The sequence below is a fragment of the Fukomys damarensis genome, unplaced genomic scaffold (genome assembly GCF_012274545.1).
Source record: "Fukomys damarensis isolate Sample0158 unplaced genomic scaffold, DMR_v1.0_HiC HiC_scaffold_21, whole genome shotgun sequence".
Taxonomy (NCBI): Eukaryota; Metazoa; Chordata; class Mammalia; order Rodentia; family Bathyergidae; genus Fukomys; species Fukomys damarensis.
Window position 1 is genome coordinate 4,458,941 of NW_022900933.1, and position 21,627 is coordinate 4,480,567.

Consider the following 21,627-nt stretch of genomic DNA (forward strand, 5'->3'; position numbering starts at 1 on the left):
GGGAGCGCGGGCGCCGGCCTTCGGCCGCGCTGGGAGGGAAGCGCCGAACTCCAGCGGGTGCCCGGTTCCTTCACGAGCGAGCTTCGAACACACGCTTTGAAGTAAATCATCCCGATTTCGCATCCTTTTAGCCGAGTAAATGGGCCAGAAGTTGTTGTTGAAGAGTTTGGTTGAGGCATGGTTCGGTAGATGTTCAATAAACTTGGCGCCTTGCCGGCCTTCGGCCGCGCTGGGAGGGAAGCGCCGAACTCCAGCGGGTGCCCGGTTCCTTCACGAGCGAGCTTCGAACACACGCTTTGAAGTAAATCATCCCGATTTCGCATCCTTTTAGCCGAGTAAATGGGCCAGAAGTTGTTGTTGAAGAGTTTGGTTGAGGCATGGTTCGGTAGATGTTCAATAAACTTGGCGCCTTTTCTGTCCCAGCCGCGGTTTTAGATGCGTTTTGAAAATTTCATCACTTGAGGTATTCTTTTTCTCTTTTCAAGCACCACATGGTACTTTAAAAATCCACAAAGGTCACATATTTCAGTTGTCCAAGCCAAGGAATCTATGTGCCATCCCCATCCCAAGTTGACTGCTACTTGGAATAATGAGCCGGACGTGTTTTAAAAAGGAATTAGAAGAGTGTGGGATACGATATTGTCCTATAGAATAAGTGGAAATTAGACATTTTGTAAAAATCGTTCTGAAGAAAAAGGTCTCTTTTCAAACTTGAACTTTGGGATTTTAAACACAACCACTTTTTTTTTTTTTTTTTTTTTTTTTTTTTTTTTTTTTAGGTGCAGAGCACTCTGGAGACATAGAATTTATTTATTTAAGCAATACCCTGCTCAGCCTAAGGGTTTTCCGAGCCCTCGGGAATCCGGCAGATCCCAACTCCCCTTAACTGGAACACTTCATTTTTATACTTTAATTTTTCTATATATTGCACCTTTCTCACAAATTGTATTTTAGTAATTCCCTATTTTACAGATGAGAAAACTAAACAAGAGAGACAGTCCACCCCATTTTCTCTTAGATATTAATTACTTTTATTGACTTAATGTTTCCTTTGCCAATAGGTAATTCCAAACAGTAACATTTCTTTCCCGATGTTGCAGTTCTTTTCTTACATGTACCACGATTAAACATTTAATCATGTAAGGATGATTACTTTTAACCTGGAAGTTTATAGCAATACCACATTGTTGAAACAATAATTGCCTAAGACTTTTTTATTTGATACTCTAGGTATTTTTACTTCAGTGAAATAATTATAGAAGTGGTGTGTTAAGACTGATAAGGTTCGGGGCCGGGGATTTAGCTCAGCGGTTCGGTGGCCTGCCTAGCAAGCGCAAGGACCCGAGTTCAATCCCCGGTACCAAAAAGAAGAAAAAAAAAAAATACTGATAAGGTTTGACATTAGCTAGCTCAGTAGCTTGAGAAGTAATATGTTTGGCTATTAAAGTCCTCAGGTTGCTTTTTACATAACTTGTATCGTTTGTATTTTTTACGTGGGTTGTGTCGTTTTATGTTTTGGTATAAAGGGCAGAAGTGCCCACAGTTGCAGTATAACCTGTTGAAGAGAAACACTGCACTAGCAGACAAGAATTGTTTCGTCACGGCTTTGCTCCAAAATGTGTCCACGGACAACACTTTTAAATTTTTGAGTGTCAGCTTCATATCAGTAAAAACCAAAAGAAGTGAAAGATTATATTGTCACATGTACCATCCAATTATTAATTTTTCCATTTTTCTTACTGTTGTGTATCCAGTGTACCTTGAACAAATAAATACCTCGTATGTGCCAGACACTAATGTTTTAGCATTCTAAAAGGGATTTTTCTTTTGGGGCTCTTTTATTTAGCAGACATTTAAGTTGTTTCGAGAAAACTATTCCTGTAGCAGTGTTGCCCTCACTGATTTTTCTTTTGGATTGGGAAGTTTGAAGAGGTTCCTGTGGGTAAGTGAGGTGGTGATTACACTAAAGCCAAGTGTGGTTCAGACCATGGGTTTGAACATGTCCGTAGCCCTTGGTAGCTGGATGAGAAGGGCATTGTAAGAACACGTTATAAAGGTTGTTTAGGCAAATGAAGGCCCCATCTTATAATTTTGTCTTGTTAACCTTTTTTTTAATTGTTCCCTAAACCTCATCGACTGCCCCAAAAAGAAATCCATAGCAGCATCCTTTTGTCATGTAGTAAGCATTGTTGAGCAATTAGCAAATACTTACAGTCAGGATTTGTTCAGAATAGGCCTACACTGCTTATTACATTGACTATTAAGAACATAGAGCTGATTCTGGTTTAACTGTGAAACCTATTTATTTTATAATTTTAAACAAACACTGTTTCCAGGAAGCCCGATATCTCTGAAATAAATGTTCATCTGCTAGAGGTGGGGTAATTTTGAGCTGTTTGTGCTGATGTAAATAAATACTAATTTTTCGCGATATGGTGATGTTCGTTTCAAATGATTCTCTGTTGCTTGGGTGTGTGACTCAGAAGGCTACTCTTGAAGTATTCAAGCATTTTCATCATTAATCGACTCAGACTGAGATGGCCTTGTAATAAACTCAGCCTACTAGTAAGCAAGAGTTTTCTAAGGGTTACCCAGGAAGGTAGAACAAGGTGTGGCTCTGTAAAATATATGGACCTTGGGAGTAGAGAGAAGGTCGTGAGGCAGTGAGGGAACAGCTGGCATCTTATGCTTTGGATAGAAATTCTAGGTCACAGTATGACCTGTCTCCCATCTCAGTAGTTACCTGTTAGTTTTCAGTACTGGAAATTGAAGGCAGAGCCTTTGGTTACCCTGAGCTGCGTCCCTAGCTCTTTATTTTTCACTTAGAGTCAGGGTCTTGCTGCGTTGTTGCTTTCTTCATGGTGAATCTTCAGAATATATTCTTTGATCCTTTTTTACCTTTATGTGTTCGCCCCATCTAGATAATCTCTTAAGATTTACTTTTGCAGATAGGTGGGCGGAGCCAAAGACAGTAACCTGTTGAGGGAGGTTCTGCCTATCTAAAATGACTTAAACACTTTTATAAGAAACAGAAGTATAAATGATGTGTTACTGTGTTTGTAGTAGCAGAGATGTTTTATGTATTCCTTTAGTAAATGTTTAAGAATGGAGCTTGAGTTTTTTGTTTTTGTTTTTTTGCTGTCCTGAGGATTGAACCCAGGACCTCGTGCTCATGCATGCTCTACGCAAGTGCTCTACCACTACACTACATCTCCAGCCACCTTTATTTTTGACACAGTCTTTTGAAATTACAGGCATACGCCTCATACCAGAAAGTTTTTATAATTCTTAATGTATTTATTTGGAGTCCGTGGACCTAAGCATGTGTTATGTTTATTTTTAGGGGTCCAATTAAGAATTCATTTGTTTTTGTGGTTGATAAGATTTGAATTAAAATCCTGTAAGACCGAACTACTATATATAGGAGGACATAAGTAATAAAAACTATACTTTATTTATAATGTCAGGCTTTAATTTTCATCACAGACTTCTAAGATAAATGCTCTCTTCACTTTACAAAGGAAAAGATACAGTTAGCCTTCCTATGGGTTCTGAATCCATGGATTCAACTACCCTTAGACTGAAAATATTTAGAAGAAAACTGCTGACCATGTATGGACTTCTTTTGTAATTATCTTTTAAACAGTACAGTGTAACTATTTACATAGCATTTACATTGTGTTATTACGGGTAATCTAGAGATGATTATAAGTATATGAAAGGGTGGGTATAGGTTATATGCAAATGAGAAACTCGAGCATCCACTTTTATATCCTTGTAGTCTTGGAACTAATCCACAAGGATAACAAGGGATGCCTGACTGCATAAGCATAGAGATGATGAACATTTTTTCATGTATTCGTTGACCATTTGTATTTCTTCTTCTGTGAAGTGTCTATTTCTCTTGTCCATTTCTTAACTAGGTCCTTAATTTAAGGTGTTTTTTTGTTTTGTTTGTTTTTAGTTTTATATTCTAGATATTAGTCCTCTGTCTGAGGCTGGCAAGTTTTTTTTCCCATTCTGTAGGTTTTTTCTCTCTACTGATGATTTTGCTGTACAGAAACTTTTTTGTCTGAATTAATCACATTTGTAGATTTTTTTTTTTTTGCTATTTTTTGTGTGATTTAGGTTCTATTTAGGAAATCCTTTCTTACACCTGTGTCTTCAAATCTTTTACCTATTTTATCTTCCAGTAGGTTTAATGTTTCTGTTTTAGTGTTTAAATCTTTTATCTATTTTGATTTAATTTAGTATATGGGAGAGAAAAGGGTCCAGTTTCAATCTTCTGCAAACAGATAACCAGTTTTCCCAACATCTCTTGTTGAATAGGCCATCTTTCCTCCAACATAAGTTTTTAGCTCCTTTGTCAAAAATCAAATAGTTGAATATGTCTGGGAAGGTTTCTGTGTCCTCAGTTCTGTTCCATTGATCCATGTGTCTGCTTTTGTTCCATTACCATGTCATTTTTAATCACTATTGGCTTTGTAGTATAGCTTGAAGTCAGGTATTGCTGTGCTGCCTGCTTGCTCTTTTGCCATATTGGATCTCTTCTGGCTCCATATGAATTTTAGGTTTGTTTTCTCTAGATCTATAAATTATGCTGTTGGTATTTTGATTGGGACCACTTTGAATCTGTAGAGTATTTTTGACAGTATTGGTTCTGCCTATACAGGAGCAAGGGACATCTTTCCATTTTCTGGTGTCCTCTTAAGTCTTCTTCAGAGTACTGTACTTTCTTTGTAGAGGTCTTTCACTTCCTTAGTCAGGTTAATTCCTAAATACTTCATTCTTCTTTAAGCTACTGTGAATGTTTCCTTCTCATTCTGTTCATTGTGGTGTACAAATACTGATGATTTTTGCATGTTAATTTTGTGTACGGCTACTTTGCTAAAGTTCATTACTAATTCCAGAGTTTTTTGGTGAAGCTCTTTGGGTCTTCTGTGTAGAGTATCCTGTCATCTGTAATAATGATAATTCGAGTTCTTCCTTTCTTCTTTTCATATATATATATTTCTCTTGTCTAACTGCTCTGGCTAATATTTCAAGTACTGTGTTGAATAGAAGAGGTGATACTGCACATTCTTATCTTGTTCATGACTTTAGGGGGATTGCTTTTCATTTTTCCCCATTTAGTATGATGCTAGCTATTGGTTTGTCATACATAAATAGCCTTTACCATATTCAGGTCCTTCTATACCTGTTTTCCTCAGGGGTTTTTTGTTTTTGTTTTTGTTTTTAAATCATGAAAGAGTTGGATTTTGTCAAAAGCCTTTTTTGCATCTATTGATAAGGTAATTTTTTTTTACCTTATTCCTTTTACCTTACTCATGATATATTACATTTATTAACTTATATATGTTGAAGCATCCTTGATCTCTGGATGAAACTTACTTGATCGTGATGTATAGTCTTAGTGATAATGTGCTGCATTCTGTTTGCTAATATTTTGTTGAGGATTTTTGTGCTAATGTCATTGAAGAGATTGTCCTATAGTTCATTTTTTAGTTGGGTCTTTATCTGGTTTTAGAGTCGGGGATGCTGGCTTCGATCAGTGAGTTTGGGAGCACCCCATCCCTTTCAATTTCTTTGGAGAGCTTGAAAAGTATTGGTGATAAAACTTAAAGCTTTTGTAGACATCAATAGTGAATCCATTGTGTCCTTGGCTTTTCTTAGTTGGTGGGTTCTTTTTTACTATGTCAACTTCATTGCTTGTTACTGGGTTGTTAAGCATATTTATGTCTTGAGTTAGTTTTGGTAATTTGTGTGTGTCTATAAATCTCTTCAAAAATTTGTTAATTTGGTGAAATATAATTTTTTGAAATAGTTACTACTACCTTCTACTTTTAGACAGTGTCTGTTGTGATTTCACCTCTTTCATTTCTAATTTCATTGATATGAGTCTCTTCACTCTCTTCGTGTGTCTGGTTAAGTGCTTATTTATTTTATATGTTATTTTTGAGAACCAGCTCTTCAATTTGTTGGATTTATTTTTACAGTATTTTTCGTCTCAATTTCATCGATTTCCACTCATTTTTATAATTATCCTCCTTAATTTCAATTTGGGTCAAGTTTGTTGATTGTCAGGTATCTTAAGATTTTTCGCAAGGTCCTTTATTTGGGCTTACTGTGTTTGCCTAATGTGAGCACTGGCTGTGAAGGATTTTCCTTTTAGGACTGACTGCTTGTATACTGTCCCAGAGGTTTCATTGAGTTGTACAGTCAGTGTCATTAATTTCGAGAAATTTTTAAATTTCTTCTATGACTCATTGATTGTGTAGGAATATGTTGTTAATCTTCCAGAAGCTTTTTCCTTTCCAAAATTTTTTCTGTCATAGATTTCTATTTTCATTACACAGTCGTCTGAGTATTCATGGGGTAATTTCAGTTCTTTTATATTTATTCCCACGCTTTGTGGACTAGTATGTGATCTATTTTGGAAAAAGTACCGTGTGCTGCTGAAAAGAATGTATACTCTGTTGTAGAGGAGTGAAATACTCTGTATATATCTATTACATCCATATGTTCAAGGGTATGTTCAGCTCTGAAATTTCTTTATTTTTTGTTTAGTTGATCTCTTTCTTTGCAAAAGTCAGGTTTTAGAGTCCCCTGTTATGCTTGTATTTTTAATCTTTTAATTTCAACAGTTTTTGTTTTATAAAGATAGGTTCTCCAGTATTCCGTGCATATATGTTTATTGATATTATTCTTCTTGTGGGATTGTTCCCTTTACTAGTATGTAGTGATCTTTGTCTCTTCCAATCAGGGTGGTTTGCTTGTTTTTGAGACAGGGTCTCCCCATGTAGTTCAGGCTGGTCTTGAAATCACTATGTAGCCCAGGGTGGACTCTTGCAATAATCTTCCTGCCTCAATCTCCCAAGTGCTGGATTACAGGCATGTACTACCATGCTTGGCTCTCTAATGAGTTTTAATTTGAAGTTTACTATATCTGATATTAAATTGCTACCCTGCTTGCTTTTGGGGTCCTGGTACATGAAAGGCTGTTTCCATCCTTTAATTTTTAGTCTGTGAATATCTTTTTGGATTAGATGAGTTTCTTGAATGCAGCAGACTGTTGGATTGTGTTTTTTGATTCAGTCTGCCAGACTGTGTCTTTTGATTGCTGAGTTGAGGCTGTTAACGTTGAAAGATATTACTGAGAGGGGTTGGTTATTTACTGTCATTGCCTTCTTTATCTGTTGATAATCTTTTCTTTTCCTGATTTTTTTTTTTTTTCTGTTCATCCATTGACTTCACTAGTTTCCTCTGTGCTTTTAGCTGAGTCCAGTTCATTGCTTTTGTGGAGAATATTCTTGAGTATTTTCTGTGGTGGTGGTTTTGCACTCATAAATCTTCTGAGCTGGTCTTTTTCATGGAAATGCCTAATTTTTCCATCTAGTGTATTTTGAAGTATAGCTTTGTGGGTAATTAAACTGGGTTGGAAATTATTTACTTTTAGGGCTTAAAATACTTCAATCCCAGCTCTTCTGGCCTTCAGGGTTTGTTCTAAGAAGACTGCTTGATAATTGGTTTACATTATTATGTGATTTTTTTTTCCTCTGCATTTAAAATTTTTGCTGGTCATCTGTAAATTTAATAAGAATATGCCCTGGTGAACTTCTTTTGTCATAATTCTTTGGTGTTCTATAAGCATCACTTACTTGTGCTTTAAACTCTTATTTGGGAAATTTTCTTCCATAATTTTTGTAAACATGTTAGTGAATCTGTCTATCCTGTAGTTTTTCTCCAACTCCAGTTGGCCTTAGATTGACCTTATTGTTGTCTTCTAGTAGCTGCATAGTCTTTTCTTGTTTTCTTATTCTCTTTTTGGCTTCTCTGAGCTCTTTATTATAATTCACTATTTTGTCCTCATTATCAGACACTCTGTCATCACATTGGTCATTTCTGTAGTGTATGATCCTGTACTGTTTTTTATTTCAGGCATTTCTGTCTGATATCTTTTTGTGGATTCCATTCCTTGTTGATTCTGTCATTCAAATTTTGAACTGTTTTGGTTAGCTCATCCAGTTTTTTACCTATTTCTCTGAAATTTACCATGGGCTTGTCGAGTGTGATTGCTGTGAAATTTTGTTTCATTTCCTTTTTAATTTTATATGGCCCTCTCTTTTTTCTCCTCCCTTTTTTTTGGGGGGGTAACTGTAGAGAAGTGAGGAGTTTGTGGCTCATGGAGATTTTTATTAGGATGCTGCCTGCCTGTGAACACGTTTCAGTTTTGTATGTCCAGTGCTATTTACTTCAAGTGATTTTTGTCTCTGTCCCTAGGTTTTGCCAAAATAATTGCTTCTGGTTATTATAGCATCCCCAGATTTAGTCTTGTAACACTTCCATGTGGTTGTCCTTGCTGTTACGAAGACTTCCCCTCTTTATCTGTTCTGTCTGTATGCTGTGACAGTTTATTCACTTCACGAATTTGCATGTCATCTTTGTGCAGAGGCCATGTTAATCTTCTCTGTGTCATGCCAGTTTTAGCACATGTGCTGCTGAAGCAAACACCCTCTCTGTTTTTTTTTTTTTCTGGGTCTCACTATGTTGGCCTGATCTTGAATTTGTATCCTCTTGTCCTCCAGTATAGCTGTGATCATGGGTGTGTGCCAGTCTCTTTGCCTGGCATGTTTACTACTTTTGAACCCACCAGTATAAGTTAATTTTGTTGACTATTCCATGAAATTTTTTCGTGAGTTTAATCAGATAAGTTTTGTTTTCTTAATTTAGTTTTATTTTTTGGTGCTGGCGCTCAAACTCAGGGGCTTTCACATGCTTAGCACACACTCCACTGCTTAACCATATTCCCAACCTCCGAAAAATAGTCTTTAAACACAAAGTAATTGGGCTTACATTAGAAATTATACTGTACTTGAAAAGTTTTGTATTAAACTTACTGAAAAATACTTTGAAAATAGACTTTTCATTTGAAATAGATCTGTACTGTAGGACTGCTTAACCTTTATACTGTCTACTTATTTTTGAAAAACACATGAGAAAATTGAGTATGAGCCAGAAATATACCAAACAGTGGGAAAGCACAGCTCATGTTTAAATTTAAGCTAGTGCTTTATACTACTCTACATGACTGCAGGGATGTAGATAAACTTTTTTTGAGTCATTCTATATGTAGTTTAATTATTTTAGCTAAAGAATGTATCACTTGCAGACATAGTTGTGCACACTTTAATCCCAGTGCTCTGGAAGGCTGAGAGGCAAGAGGATCCCAAATTCAAGCCCAGGCTGGGCAATTTAGCAACTTAGGAAGAACTTGTCTCAAAATTTTAAAAATAGGGGCCAGGGATTTAGCTCAGTGGTTCCATTGCCTGCCTCGCAAGCTCAAGGACCGGAGTTTGATCCCCAGTACAAAAAATAAATAAATAACAAACAGGGCTGATGATGGAGCTCATTGTGAAGGTTCTGAATTGAACCCCAGCATCAAAAAGAAAAGACTAATTTAAGAACTGTCTGTTGTACTGTTTCCAAGAATAAAAACATAATTTACTACCAACTCTTATTGTCCTGGCTTCTTGCCACTGCTTCCTTTTTCTTTAGTGTGAATGGTAGAAAATTTCATTAAATTGGATATTGCATTTATAGAAGATGCAACTTGCCTGCCTTTGGTACCAAAATTTAGAAATGAAAAGTATTAATGATAAAAGTTAAGCAAAGCATTGCTGTGTATTTTGTTTTGTTGTTTTCTAAACAAAATCTCAAAACTTACCTTTAGAAAAACACATTTGCAATATGCCGTCATGCTGCAGAATGTTGAGAGTAAATAAAATCTTCACAGTTTTAAAGCAGTTGCTGAGAGACTGTGATGTAAGACACTTACGATGTTAGATGCTTATGATGTTAAAAGTGGCGGCTTTTGTCCTCCTGTCAGCCTGTAGCTTTTCCTGTGTTACTCCGCATCTGTCACCTCTGCTTTCTCTGTTGGAGAAAATGCTTCCTGGGATTCTGAGTGCATCAACAGCTAGTCAGCTGTCTGTCTGGTGATGTTGTATTGCTGTGCTGCAGTCAGGAGAAAAGGAGCTTGGCCAATGGGATTATTTAGTTTTTATGTAGCAAAATTGCAAGACCAAGTTAGACGTTTTTTGTGTAATTACATTAGAAGTTGATTTTTCTGCTCCCAGAAATGATTCCTCTTTGTGTCCAATTTTGACATTGCTTTTCATGTAGAAAAGACAAATTTAACCTACCCGTGAATATTCAGTAACTGAACAGATGAATAAATACCTCAGGGATAGAAAATGTGTGGGCTAACCTGTAATCGTGACTGTATATTTTTTTCTTTTTATCTGTTCCATTATATCATATGTGGCATCTTTCAGTAATGACAGTGTGTGTATAGTGATGTTGAGAAACTGTTTCAAGTCATAAAGGAAGACTGGGATATAGTTGGGTGGTAAAGAGCTTTCCTAGCATGCATGAAGCCCTGGGTTTGATCCCCAGCACTACACAAAATAAAGTTATCAGTGAGCATGTATCTGTCGATGATTTGCTTTTCCGTGCACATTTTTCCCCCTATTACTGGGGAATGAGCCCAAGGGCTTCACACAGCTGTCTCCCATCCCACCTCCCTTTTAAAAATAATTTTTAATTTTGAGTGAGGTTTTTACTGGGTTGGTAAGTGGCCCAAACTAGGCTTGAACTTGGAATCCTCCTGTCTCGTCTTTCTGGAGTGCTGAGATTACAGGCATGTGCCAACGTGCTTTCAGGATGCAATATTTTCTTATTAAAAACCTGTTACAAGTATTTCTGAAAGGATAAAACAAAAAACTATATTCTGTGGAATAATCAAGATGGAAATGGTAGGGTGCCATTTGTTGGCGGTCACTTTTTGTGAGAACACCTATTTATGTATGGAAAGGATTGACTGCCGAGGAGGGAGAAGTCAAAACGATGGCTGTGATTCGTTTGTCCCACACGTTCACTAAGTGTCGTATACTAACCACTAAACCGCAAAAGCATGGTCTCTTCCTTTATAAATCTTTAAAGTGAGAGGTAATTCATATAGTAAAAGCTATGACAAGGGAAATAAATGATTCTGTGAGCTTATAGCTAGTGGTAGGTCTATTTCCCGAGCAAGGGAAGTGGTAATAGTGACTTGAGAAGTTCCCTTTGGCCTGTCATTTGAGGTGAGGCTCTAGTTGAATATGGTTTGGTTTGGTTTGGTTTGAGACAGAGTCTCACTTTGTAATTCAAATTGGCCTTGAACTCACTGTGTAGTCCAGGCTGGCCTCAAACTTTCAGCAGTCCTCCTGCTTCAGCCTCCCAAGGGCTGGCATTATAGGTGTGTGCCACCACACCCAGCTCTGGACACAATTTTTAAACTACTAAATTAAAAAAATGTTCACTTTAAAAATTTTCTGTTTTTCCCTCTTCCCCAGCATCCATCAAACAGTGTGCAGAACATCTTATATCACGATTTGTAGACTGAAATGTTAGTATTCCCCCTCTCCTTTTCAAATTACATGTGCAAGGTTATCAGCAAATACTTAGAAATGTTCTCTGAGTTTTCTTCATTTAAGTAAAAGAAAAAAGGATGGAATGGCCCAGGAAATTTGCTATTGTTTTCTGGGTCAGTCTTAATCTGAATCCTCAAATATGCAAAGATTTTAAAAATAGCAAACTAGGAATTTACTTCTGAATTTATAGAGAAGTTATTCAGAACCGTAAGTTTGAATCAATTAGCAGTTGAGGCTAATTGAGACTGCAAATATTAGGACGTTCTTGGAAAACTTTAAAGATGAAATAGCACTGTGCCGTGTAAATTTTCAGTATTTTGCTTGAAGTATAATTGTTTGCAAAAATAGGTCAGTATCTTACTTTTATAGTCACTAGAGCCCTCCAGCTAAATGTAACTTAGATAATATTCAGGCAATTTTATAGTATACTTATAAAACTTACTTTAGTGTGCAGAAAACACCTTTGTAGAAATTGAGACAACTACCTTATGCTGTAGTAGTTCTGATCACAGCTTATCTAGATGATGTTGATACATTAAGAAATCATGAAACATGATCACAAGTGTTAGGGCTCTGTCTAGATACACTTTGCAAAATTGAAATTGCCACTAATTGTACATGCTGTGGTTTCTATACTTGTAATTTTTTTTTTTTTCTGATATGGCAAAGGCTATTTTTTCTTAATTTTGGGGTAAAGATGCTCTCTGCCACAGAAGAGCTAAGTCCTTATTTTGCCTAGTCAATTGGTTGGCTTTAGTTTACTTTTTGAAATTTGTTTTTAAGCTTTTATTTTGGATAAATTTAGCCAACAGTTCATTTGCATTAAAATTGTTTGAAGTTTAGTTGCTTGGACAGAGAGTAAGTTAAATATTTAATTGAAAAAGTAAATATTTAGTCGAGACTATAAGATGAAAATTTTGGGGGCTGGGGATTTAGCTCAGTGGTTCCACCGCCTGCCTTGCAAGCACAAGGACCCAAGTCGGATCCCCGGTACAAAAAAAAAAATTTTGGTAGCTAAAAATTTTCCAAGTAACTTTTCAACCTTTAAAATTAACAGATATTTTCCGTACTAATATATATATTTATATTCTGTAGTCATTTTTCGTGATGCTGTTAACACGATTCCAGAGTGCTGTGGACTCCTAGAGAGTCTTTCCAGATTCTCGAGAGGCAGCAGGGTTTTACATTTATGAAAGGTAGGGAAAGATAACGTGCTGCGAGAGTGAGTGTGAGCCAACAGAAGTAAGAGCAGAAGTCTAGGCTCTGCAGGGTGAGAGCAGATCGCGGGAAAGAGCACAGTGACAAACAGGTCAGTGGCTGCTGTCTCTCGTACTGCACATTCTGACGTCCGCTTTGTGCGGCTGTCAAAAACCTGCTTAATCTCCTGCTGAAAGACTTGAACATGGCATTTTCGGAGTGGTCCCGGGTGCAGGGCTTGGTGTCTGTGTCCTGGACCTCTGTGATTGACGGATCACGTCCACTTACCCAGTGGCCTTACCCGGCTCTGATCTCTCTCTCAATTCTATGTAGAATTCATACAAAACTGCAAAAAACTGCTAGTGTTTTAAGAAGCTTTATAACTCACGTCTCCTCTATTTTTCCTCAATACTCAGGGTGAAATCTAGGGCTTGTGCCTATCAGGCAGACACTACTGCTGAGCTATATCCCCATCCTTTTTCAAATTTTCTGTTGAGATGATGTCAACTGGGGTCCTCCTGTCTCAGCCTCCAAAGTAGCTGAGACCACAGATCTCCTGTGCCATGCCTAGCTTCACCACAATTTAATCTGGAGATATTTTAACAACCCCCAGAGAACGCCTATATTTATTAACAATCTCTCCCTATTCTTTTCTTTCCCAGCCCTTATCAACTTCTCATCTACTCTTCTCTATCGGTTTGATTTTTGGGGTTATTTCATATACATTGTAAACGGAATATAGGTAACTTTCATCAGTGGTTTTTATCCTTTGTATACAATATTTGTGTTTCATAAAATGGCCAGCTATGAGTAGGTTAGCAGTTTCTCACCCTCTCACTCTCTTCCTTCTCTCTCTCTCTCTCAAAAAGTGTTGCCTGGTGCCACACGCCCATAATCCCGGCATTCAGGAGGCTGACACAAGTTTGGGGACAGCCTGAATTACATAGCAAGACTGCCTCAAAATAATAAATATAAATAACAATTTTAAAGACGGTATTGCCTGAATTCCAGGCCAACTTGGAGCTCCAGTCCTCCTGCCTTAGCTTCCTGAGTGCTAGGATTACAGGTGTATGCCATCACACCCATCTGTCCTTTCACGGTTTAAATAATAACTTTACTTCTTGTCAGCCGGGGAAAATTATTCAGTAACTAGGAGGTTGTGTCCAAATTTAAGTCAAGTCAAGCTTGTCACTACTGTTATAACTCAGAGAAGAGTAGTAGGTGCCCCTGGTCCTCACCTTCGCCTTAGTGTCACTGTGGTTCTCTACAGCCCTCAGCTTTCCCTAAAATGCCAGTGTAGTGACCGTTTCTCCTCTGCCTCAAACTCAGACTGGCATGATTGAGTTCACTGAAATACATTTGCCTTTGCAGCTGCCTTGCTTGGATTCAGATATCTTACTCTACTACCAAGTCCAAGAATGAAGGAGGAAGAATTAAAAACAAAGGATAATAGGAAAAGAAATTGATCAGTCTGGGGAGGGACAAATTTGGCAAGAAAGGATTAGTAAGGGATATTAAGATTTCAAGGATACTGCTGTAGGTAGCAGTATATAACTTGCAAGCTGTGTAAGACAGCATAGGCCTAAAGTGAAGAAACAAATCAGAGGCAGTATAACGTGGTAGAAGATAAGTGAAATTTAAATTTTCAGCTTTGAATTTTGAATTTTTTTTTTTTTGGTACTGGGGATTGAACTCCTCCGGTCCTTGCGCTTGCAAGGCAGGTGGCGGAACCACTGAGCTAAATCCCTGGCCCTTGAATTTTGAATTTTAATCACATTACTGAAACACAAAGGGTAACTCCCTTTTTTGATGATTTGGTGCCCTTGACATATTTTCTTTCTACAATTTTGTGTAGACATTTTGAAACTAAACTGTTCTCTCTTTGGGATCCAGGGTCTGAAAGTTGTAATCAGTGCCGATTGGGAAGTACATAGAGTCTTGGGATTATTTTTCGGGTCAGTCACCAGAAGACTAAATGTCACCATTCTCCTGGACTTTGCAAGACAGAGGGAGACTCCTATGGCGGGTTCCACTTGTACTCAGTGAGCAGCGCTTAGAGGTCTCGTCTCCAAACAAATGGAGCTCATTGAGAAATTGCTTGATTTCATAGATGAGAGGCTTTCTGATTATATAGGAATCGTTAGAGAGACTTTAGGGGCAGTCAGTAAGTGTCCGAAGAGTGTCAGAAACATCAGTAAAATCTTGTAGTAAACAAATGAAATTTTCTGGAAGGCACTTGAACTATTGGAAACTCTTAATACCTGTCTTTGACCAGTTAGATACTGTTTTTTAAACTTTATATTTAGTTCTTTGTATCAGAAATATTGCCTAGAATCTTTTGTATACAATTTTTAAGAATCAAATAGTGAAGATATGATTATTTAACAGACATAATTATCTGATATAACATTTATTAGTAATGAAAATTAAGTTTATAAAACATTTAATATCAGGAATTCCTTTATAAAAGATTTCCTCTACATAAATCTTTGTAACTTTTGTAATTGAAATGCATTACAGATGGAGAAAAATTAGTCAATATAGCTATCTAACCTTCAGGATTGAGTTTTGTTAAAGTATATTAAATCAAAGGAATTTGGGTTAATATTTTTAGTCCTGAAGGAGATTGGAGGAACAGTCTAGAGATGTTTTTGTAAACTGCAAAACTAGTAGGCTTTATAAGAAAACTTCTACTTTTTTTTTTTTTTTTTTGAGACAGGGTCTCTCACTATGTAGTTGAGACTTAATCTGGGACTCACTATGTAGCCCAGGCTGGTTTCAAACTCAGAGATCCTCCTACCTACCAGCCAAGTGCTGGGATTATAGGCATGCACCACCACGCCCAGTTTGAAAACTTCTACTTCTAAATAAAGTACGATTTACAAATTTAAATATTGCTATAATTGATGTGTGTTTAGAAAACATGAAGTATCAGAGGAGCATTTGTTAAACAAGATTAAGCTTTCCTATGTAGATTAAGGTACCATTATTTTCCTTTTCTGATTCTTTTAGTACAATAAATACTGATATTAATACTGGTATTACCAGTCCAATTATTTAAATACAGAATGATCAAAATTTGCATGTTATTTTCATTAATTTTAGTAAGATAATATAACAGGAAATATAAAAACAACAATTTTATCAAATTTATTTGATACAAGAATTGACTGGTTAAAATGACGCCTGCCAGAGCAGTGCTCAGAACAGTCACCGTGTAAACAAACACGTTCCCTGAGTGCTTCTCCAGTAAACTGTTGATGATTAAAAAACTCTGCTCCTACCTTAGCTGGGGAGTTGATGTGAACAGTCACACATTTAATAGGGTCTGAGCTTCGGAGGCATGACAGTTTTCAGGAATGTCTAGTTCTTAAACTTTTTTAGAGCTGACCTCTGTGGGCTGTTTATGTTACTCACGTATCCTTCAGAAAGATACAAGTTAGCCCTTTTATTTACAGGAAGTATATTTTCACTTCTTTGCCGATGGTGGTCATTATATTATACCTTGGTGACAATATGTAAAAAATAGGTTATAATGGCTAGTGAGGCTAATCATTGTTCCATTTATTTATTAGCCATTTGGATTATTCATTGAATTACCTGTTAATGTTCTTAGGCCATTCTTTTTCCTTCACAGTGTTCATTTTTGTTGTCTTATGGGTCCTTTATCTTAGAAATATGAACTCTATATGTTATGGACCCTTACAGATGCTTGCCTTTCAGGTTTATGAGATTTGTTTTACGGTATAGAAGTTTTTCTCATTTGAATCACTTTCTCTGGAATCAGTCCATTACTGTCATCCTTAGAAAGTTATTCCCTACCTTAAGAATACAGAAATATTTATCTAGACATGTCAGTATGGTTTTATTACTAGTATTTCAAACATAAACCATTAACCTTCTGTCTATTTTAAGGAGTGAGGCAGAGTTCATCTGCTCTAACACCAAGAAACCATTTAAAATCAAGTTTGTTGTTTATTGTTTTGTCTATTGACATGTTCTCTCTTAAGCACTTTGGAATCATTTCATTGAGGTCTAGGAATCAAAGGCTCAGCTCTGATTATTTTGAATGTCATATTAAAGGGAGCATGATAGCCATCTTTATAATGAGTCTCAGAAAAGTTTTTATTTGAAACCCCTCTTAAATCTGAATATTTGTTGTTATTTGCTTTTAATTGCCATTTTCTCTTTTGTCACTCTCTTCCTTTCCCTTCCCTCTCCTTTATTTTCCTGTTGATCTGTGTTTTTCCTTTAAAAAAAAAATTTTTTTTAAAGATACTGGGGCCAGGAGTGGTGGCGCATGCCTATAATCCCAGTACTCAGGAGGCTGAGGCAGGAGGATCACTGAGTTCGAGACCAGCCTGGGCTACACAGTGAGTTCCAGGTCAGTCTCAACTACACAGTGAGACCCTTCTCAAAAAAACAAAAAAAAAAAAAAAAGAAAAGATACTGGGGATTGACCCAGGACCCTCACTTGAACTAAGCTACGGCCCCCTACCCACCCACCCAGACAAGGTCTAAATTGTCAGGCTTGACTATAACTTGTGATCCTCCTGCCTCAGCCCATACGAGCTGGGATGATAGCCGTGCACCACCATGCATGGCTCTCTTAATTTTCTCAGTGCTTATTCATAATTTTCTTATATATGTAGTCCTATTACACTTTTGAACTTTTTCCCCTAAGTGGTGTTGTTTGGTTGGGGTTGGGGTTGGGGCTAGGGTTGGAGTGGATTTTTAAAGACAGCTGTGCTATGTAGTCTAGGCCAGCCTTGAATTTAACTATATAGCTCAGGCTGCCTTCAAAGAGCCTCCTGACTGTCTCCTAAGTTCTGTGATTACAAGCATGAGTAAGCTGTTTTTTGAGTTTGCCATCATGTGTTGTTAGCTCCAAATAATAATCTGATCTATTCTTGTGATTTTGCATCTTTTTGTTTATCTTAAATACATTGAGTATTCTTTTGATACATTGCTAAATTACAGATATAAAGGTCCATCCAGGCAACCTTGTTCTTTATTTCTTTATTGTGAATTGTACTAATCACAATGCTTCCTCTTTGGCTTGAAGTATGAATTAGCATATTAAGGAATGAATGGATTTTGCCAGATCTCTTTTATCATGTGACATGAGTTTTTCTTTGAACTTTTAAATAGCCTGCCTAATGTTGGCTCATAGTTAACATTCTTAAAGTGAACTCTACCTAATGATTTTGATGTACATTTTACTTAGGATTTTTTTTTTGCACCTGTGTTAATAAGCACATTTAGAACACAGTTTTATTTTTTGTGCTGCCATTGTCAGTTTTATATTAGGATTATGGTGAAAAGAAGTGGGAAGTTTGTTTTTTTTGTGACTGTTAGGTGATTTGGGAGTTAGTATAATCCTTTAGGGCTTAAAAAAAATCTTCATTTTTCTTGACTAGGTGCAATTTTATTTTTAATTGTTTTATTTTGAAAGCAACTCAATATAAAGAAAATTTGCAAAAAGGGTACAAAGAACTCCCATTATTTGACTAAATGATCAGTTATTAGTATTTGCCACATTTGTTCTGTCAGCTCTTTTCCTCAGTGTCTGTGTGTGTAGATACTTTTTTGGCACGTTAGGCATGCACCTGTGCCAACGCACACATACATTTTATTATTTTTTAGGGTCACCAAACCATTTAAGATTATAGACATCGTGACCCTTTACTCTTAGATATTTAAATATGTGTCTTTTAAGAACTAGGTCACTTTCTTATCCAATTTAGGAAATTGATATTTACTCAATAATACTGTGTATACATATTCATGTCCACCTTACCAGTTGTCCCAGTAATGTTCTTTGTAGCAGTTCTCCCGATCTTACCCCCCACCACATACCCCCACCCGAGGCAGTCTGTAGTTCTACATTCCACTTTGTCATCATATCTTTTTAGTGTCTTTTAACCTGGAGTGGTTCTTGAGCCTTTGTAAAAGTTTTTTTGTGTTTGATGAAGTTTGGAGTTTTTTGAGGAGGTAGTTCTTTGATAATTTTCTCCTCTTGTTCCAGATGCTGGTCTTTGTTCAGAACTTCTTTGGGGAAAAAAGAATTAATAATATGTTTTCCAAGAACTATGTTAACTTCCAGATTATAAATTTTATTAACATAGTTCTACAGTGTGCTTCATTAAAAATAAATTTCCTGTTAGTGAGGTATGCATGTATACCCCTATTTGGTTTCTAATTTTAAATAATGTCCACAGGCTAGCCAGTAGATTACCTGTTTTATTCATTTTTTTTCTTCTAGAACTGTTTTGCGTTAATCTATTATAATCCTGGGCTGGGGATTTGGCTCAGTGGTTCCGGTGCCTTCCTTGCAAGCTCAAGGTCCTGAGTTGAATCCCCAGTACTGGAAAAAATCAAAAACAATCTATTATAATCCTTTAGCAGGTTCTTGGGGGTGGGCGGGCTTTAATTGAACATTTAATATGTTGATTTACTTTCTTTTTTTTCTCCCCCACCTCCTGGTAGTGAGGATTGAACCCAGGCGCACTGTACCACTGAGGTGCACTCCCAGCAGCACTTTTTATTTTTCATTTTAAGACAAGGTCTCACTAAGTTGCCCAGGTTGGCCTCAAACTTGCCATCCTCCTACCTCAGCTTCTCAAGTAGCTAGGATCACAGGCGTGTGCCACTGCACCCAGCCATTTTATTTTATTTTATGTTGTTATGAGTTTTAAGTTGAATATTTATTTAATACACTGTTTTTTAAAATAACAAAATAGGAGCTGGGCATGGTGGCGATGCCTCTATTCGAGCATTCAGGAGGCTGAGGTAGGAGAATTGCCACAAGTTCAAGACCAATTTGAGCTACAGAGTGAGCTCAAGACCAGCCTGAGCTACACAGCAAGACCCTGGCTCCAAAAATTCATGCATGCATAGTTTGATCATGTCTCATGGAATCTGATAGGAGCCTTTTCTCCTATTGTTTCTACATATTCTGCAATTACAGAAATAAACTCAAAGTGAAGCAGCTTAATAGCATATGTTAAGAAGTTTCTAGATGTTTGAGATATTCTTTCATTACTGCCTTAATTACTGTCATCTGTATTATTTCATTTTCTTTGAGTTTCTTATTTTAACTAGTCTCTTTTTGTTTTGTGTTGTTTGTGTTTTTGGTACCAGGGATCGAACTCGGGCCCATGTGCTTGCAAGGCAGGTGGTGGAACCACTGAGCTAAATTCCCAGCCCTCACCTAATCTCTTGATGGTGCGAATATGGTTTTTAGAAATGACATGGGTGCTGCATGTTTGTCTTTCCGTTACTTTCACATATACGTGGCAAATTTGCTGGGTATTAAATTCTTGAATAAGTTTCTTTGCCCACATTGATAGGCCATTACTTCATTATTAGCTATCACCTGGTGTTACTAAGAAGTCTGAGGCCACTCAAATTTAGGTTTTTCCTTTTTTTTTTCCTCTTCATATTCTATTGAAATATGTATGTTTTCAAGTTTCATACTTTTGCCAAATTGTGTTTTGATGTTGCTCAGTTTATAATTTATTTTGTACTTGATGATGATGATGATTTCCTTCAGTTAGTGTAGCTTACCACAAGTGTTAGACACATTAGTCAATAACTGATCAAAGCTGCATACATAGGTTGTGTGCTATTGTTTAGCATTATGGGCATTGTCCTCCTGACCAAACGATGTAAACTCAGAGCCATATTGAAACAGATGAAATGTGCTAGGGGTGTGGGGGCTCTGCAGAATGCAAGTGGCTTTAGGGAAAGTGCAGACCACGTAGGTGAGTTCAGAGTTAGGCTGTTAGCTTGCAGCCCTAGTTTGTAGTTGCATTTTTGTTTTTTCATTTCTTTTTTACAAATTGAACTTTCTGTAGTAAAAGAATCTTCTCTTAAAATCTTCATCTTGGGCCATGGATTTCTGCCGCCTGCCTCAAAAACGCAAGGTCCCAAGTTCGATCCCTGGTACCCAAAAAAAAAAAAAATTAATCTTGGTATTAATAAGAGTTTTTAATAGGGAATTTAATCAGTATGATTTTAGATAAGAGTATTAATTTACTAACAATGTTCATAAAGGTATTCCTAGAACTTTAGTCTTTTCACTTTTTTTGGGGGGTGGTTTTGGGGTTTTGATCTCTGATATTAAATTAGATAGTTGAGCACTTTTGTAAATTTTTTACTTTGTAATTTTTTATGTTTGATACTGGGGATCGAACTCGGGACCTTGCGCTTGCAAGGCAGGCAGTGGCACCACTGGACTAAATCCCTGGTCCATAATTTTGTTTTTCTAAATGTATTATTTTTTAAGAATTTAGGTTACTTTTTCTGAAATATTTAACTGATAAAGTCTTACAGAGACAAACCTGGTTTTAGAGCATAATGAGTGATACTTGCTTGGCTGTTTTGTTTTAAATAAGATACAGGTGTATGCTTTGTGTCCCATGTGCCTTAAAATGAAGAATAGTTTGGGGGATTAATGTTATTCTGGGTTCACAAACTTATTCTTAGAACTTTATTTTCTGATGTCTTTTAGGATTCAGTTTTATATTTGAGGTTCCAAATGCCAATCTGATACTCTTCAGTGAAAATTCTGTAGAGAATTTTATATTTTTCTTTGATTCCTTTAATTTCTATAGTTGTGAGCAACTAGGAATGGGTTTTCAGCAGTGAATCCAGTGAGCTTTGTAGGTTTAAAAAAATTTCAGCTGAGGAATTTTTCTTAAAGCTTCTTTATAGCCTCTGTTTTCTCCATTAGTAAGTATTTATATGTTTAATTGCTCCTTGTTGCTGAATTTTTATTATTGGCATCTGATTTTTCTTTCAGTTCACTTATCCAGCAGTGTTCTGCAGGGTGCTCTGTGCTGGGGAATTGACCTAGGGAATTCAGAGAAAGGAAGCTGTCCTGAAGAACTGATGCTGAAGTTGAAATCTGAAGAGTGCATAGAAATTAGCTAAACTAAGAGCTGAGGGAATAGCT

The 21,627-nt window shown here is 36.8% G+C and overlaps 1 protein-coding gene and 1 non-coding gene across 2 annotated transcripts in view; one reads left to right on the forward strand and one right to left on the reverse strand.

Moving 5' to 3' along the window:
- Ppm1a (protein phosphatase, Mg2+/Mn2+ dependent 1A) overlaps positions 1-21,627 on the forward strand; it is a 43,376-nt gene that overhangs the window by 2,885 nt on the left and 18,864 nt on the right. The window lies entirely within an intron of this gene.
- LOC117287200 lies at positions 8,405-8,511 on the reverse strand. Its single transcript, XR_004518399.1, has one exon. It is a non-coding gene; the product is annotated as a U6 spliceosomal RNA (small nuclear RNA).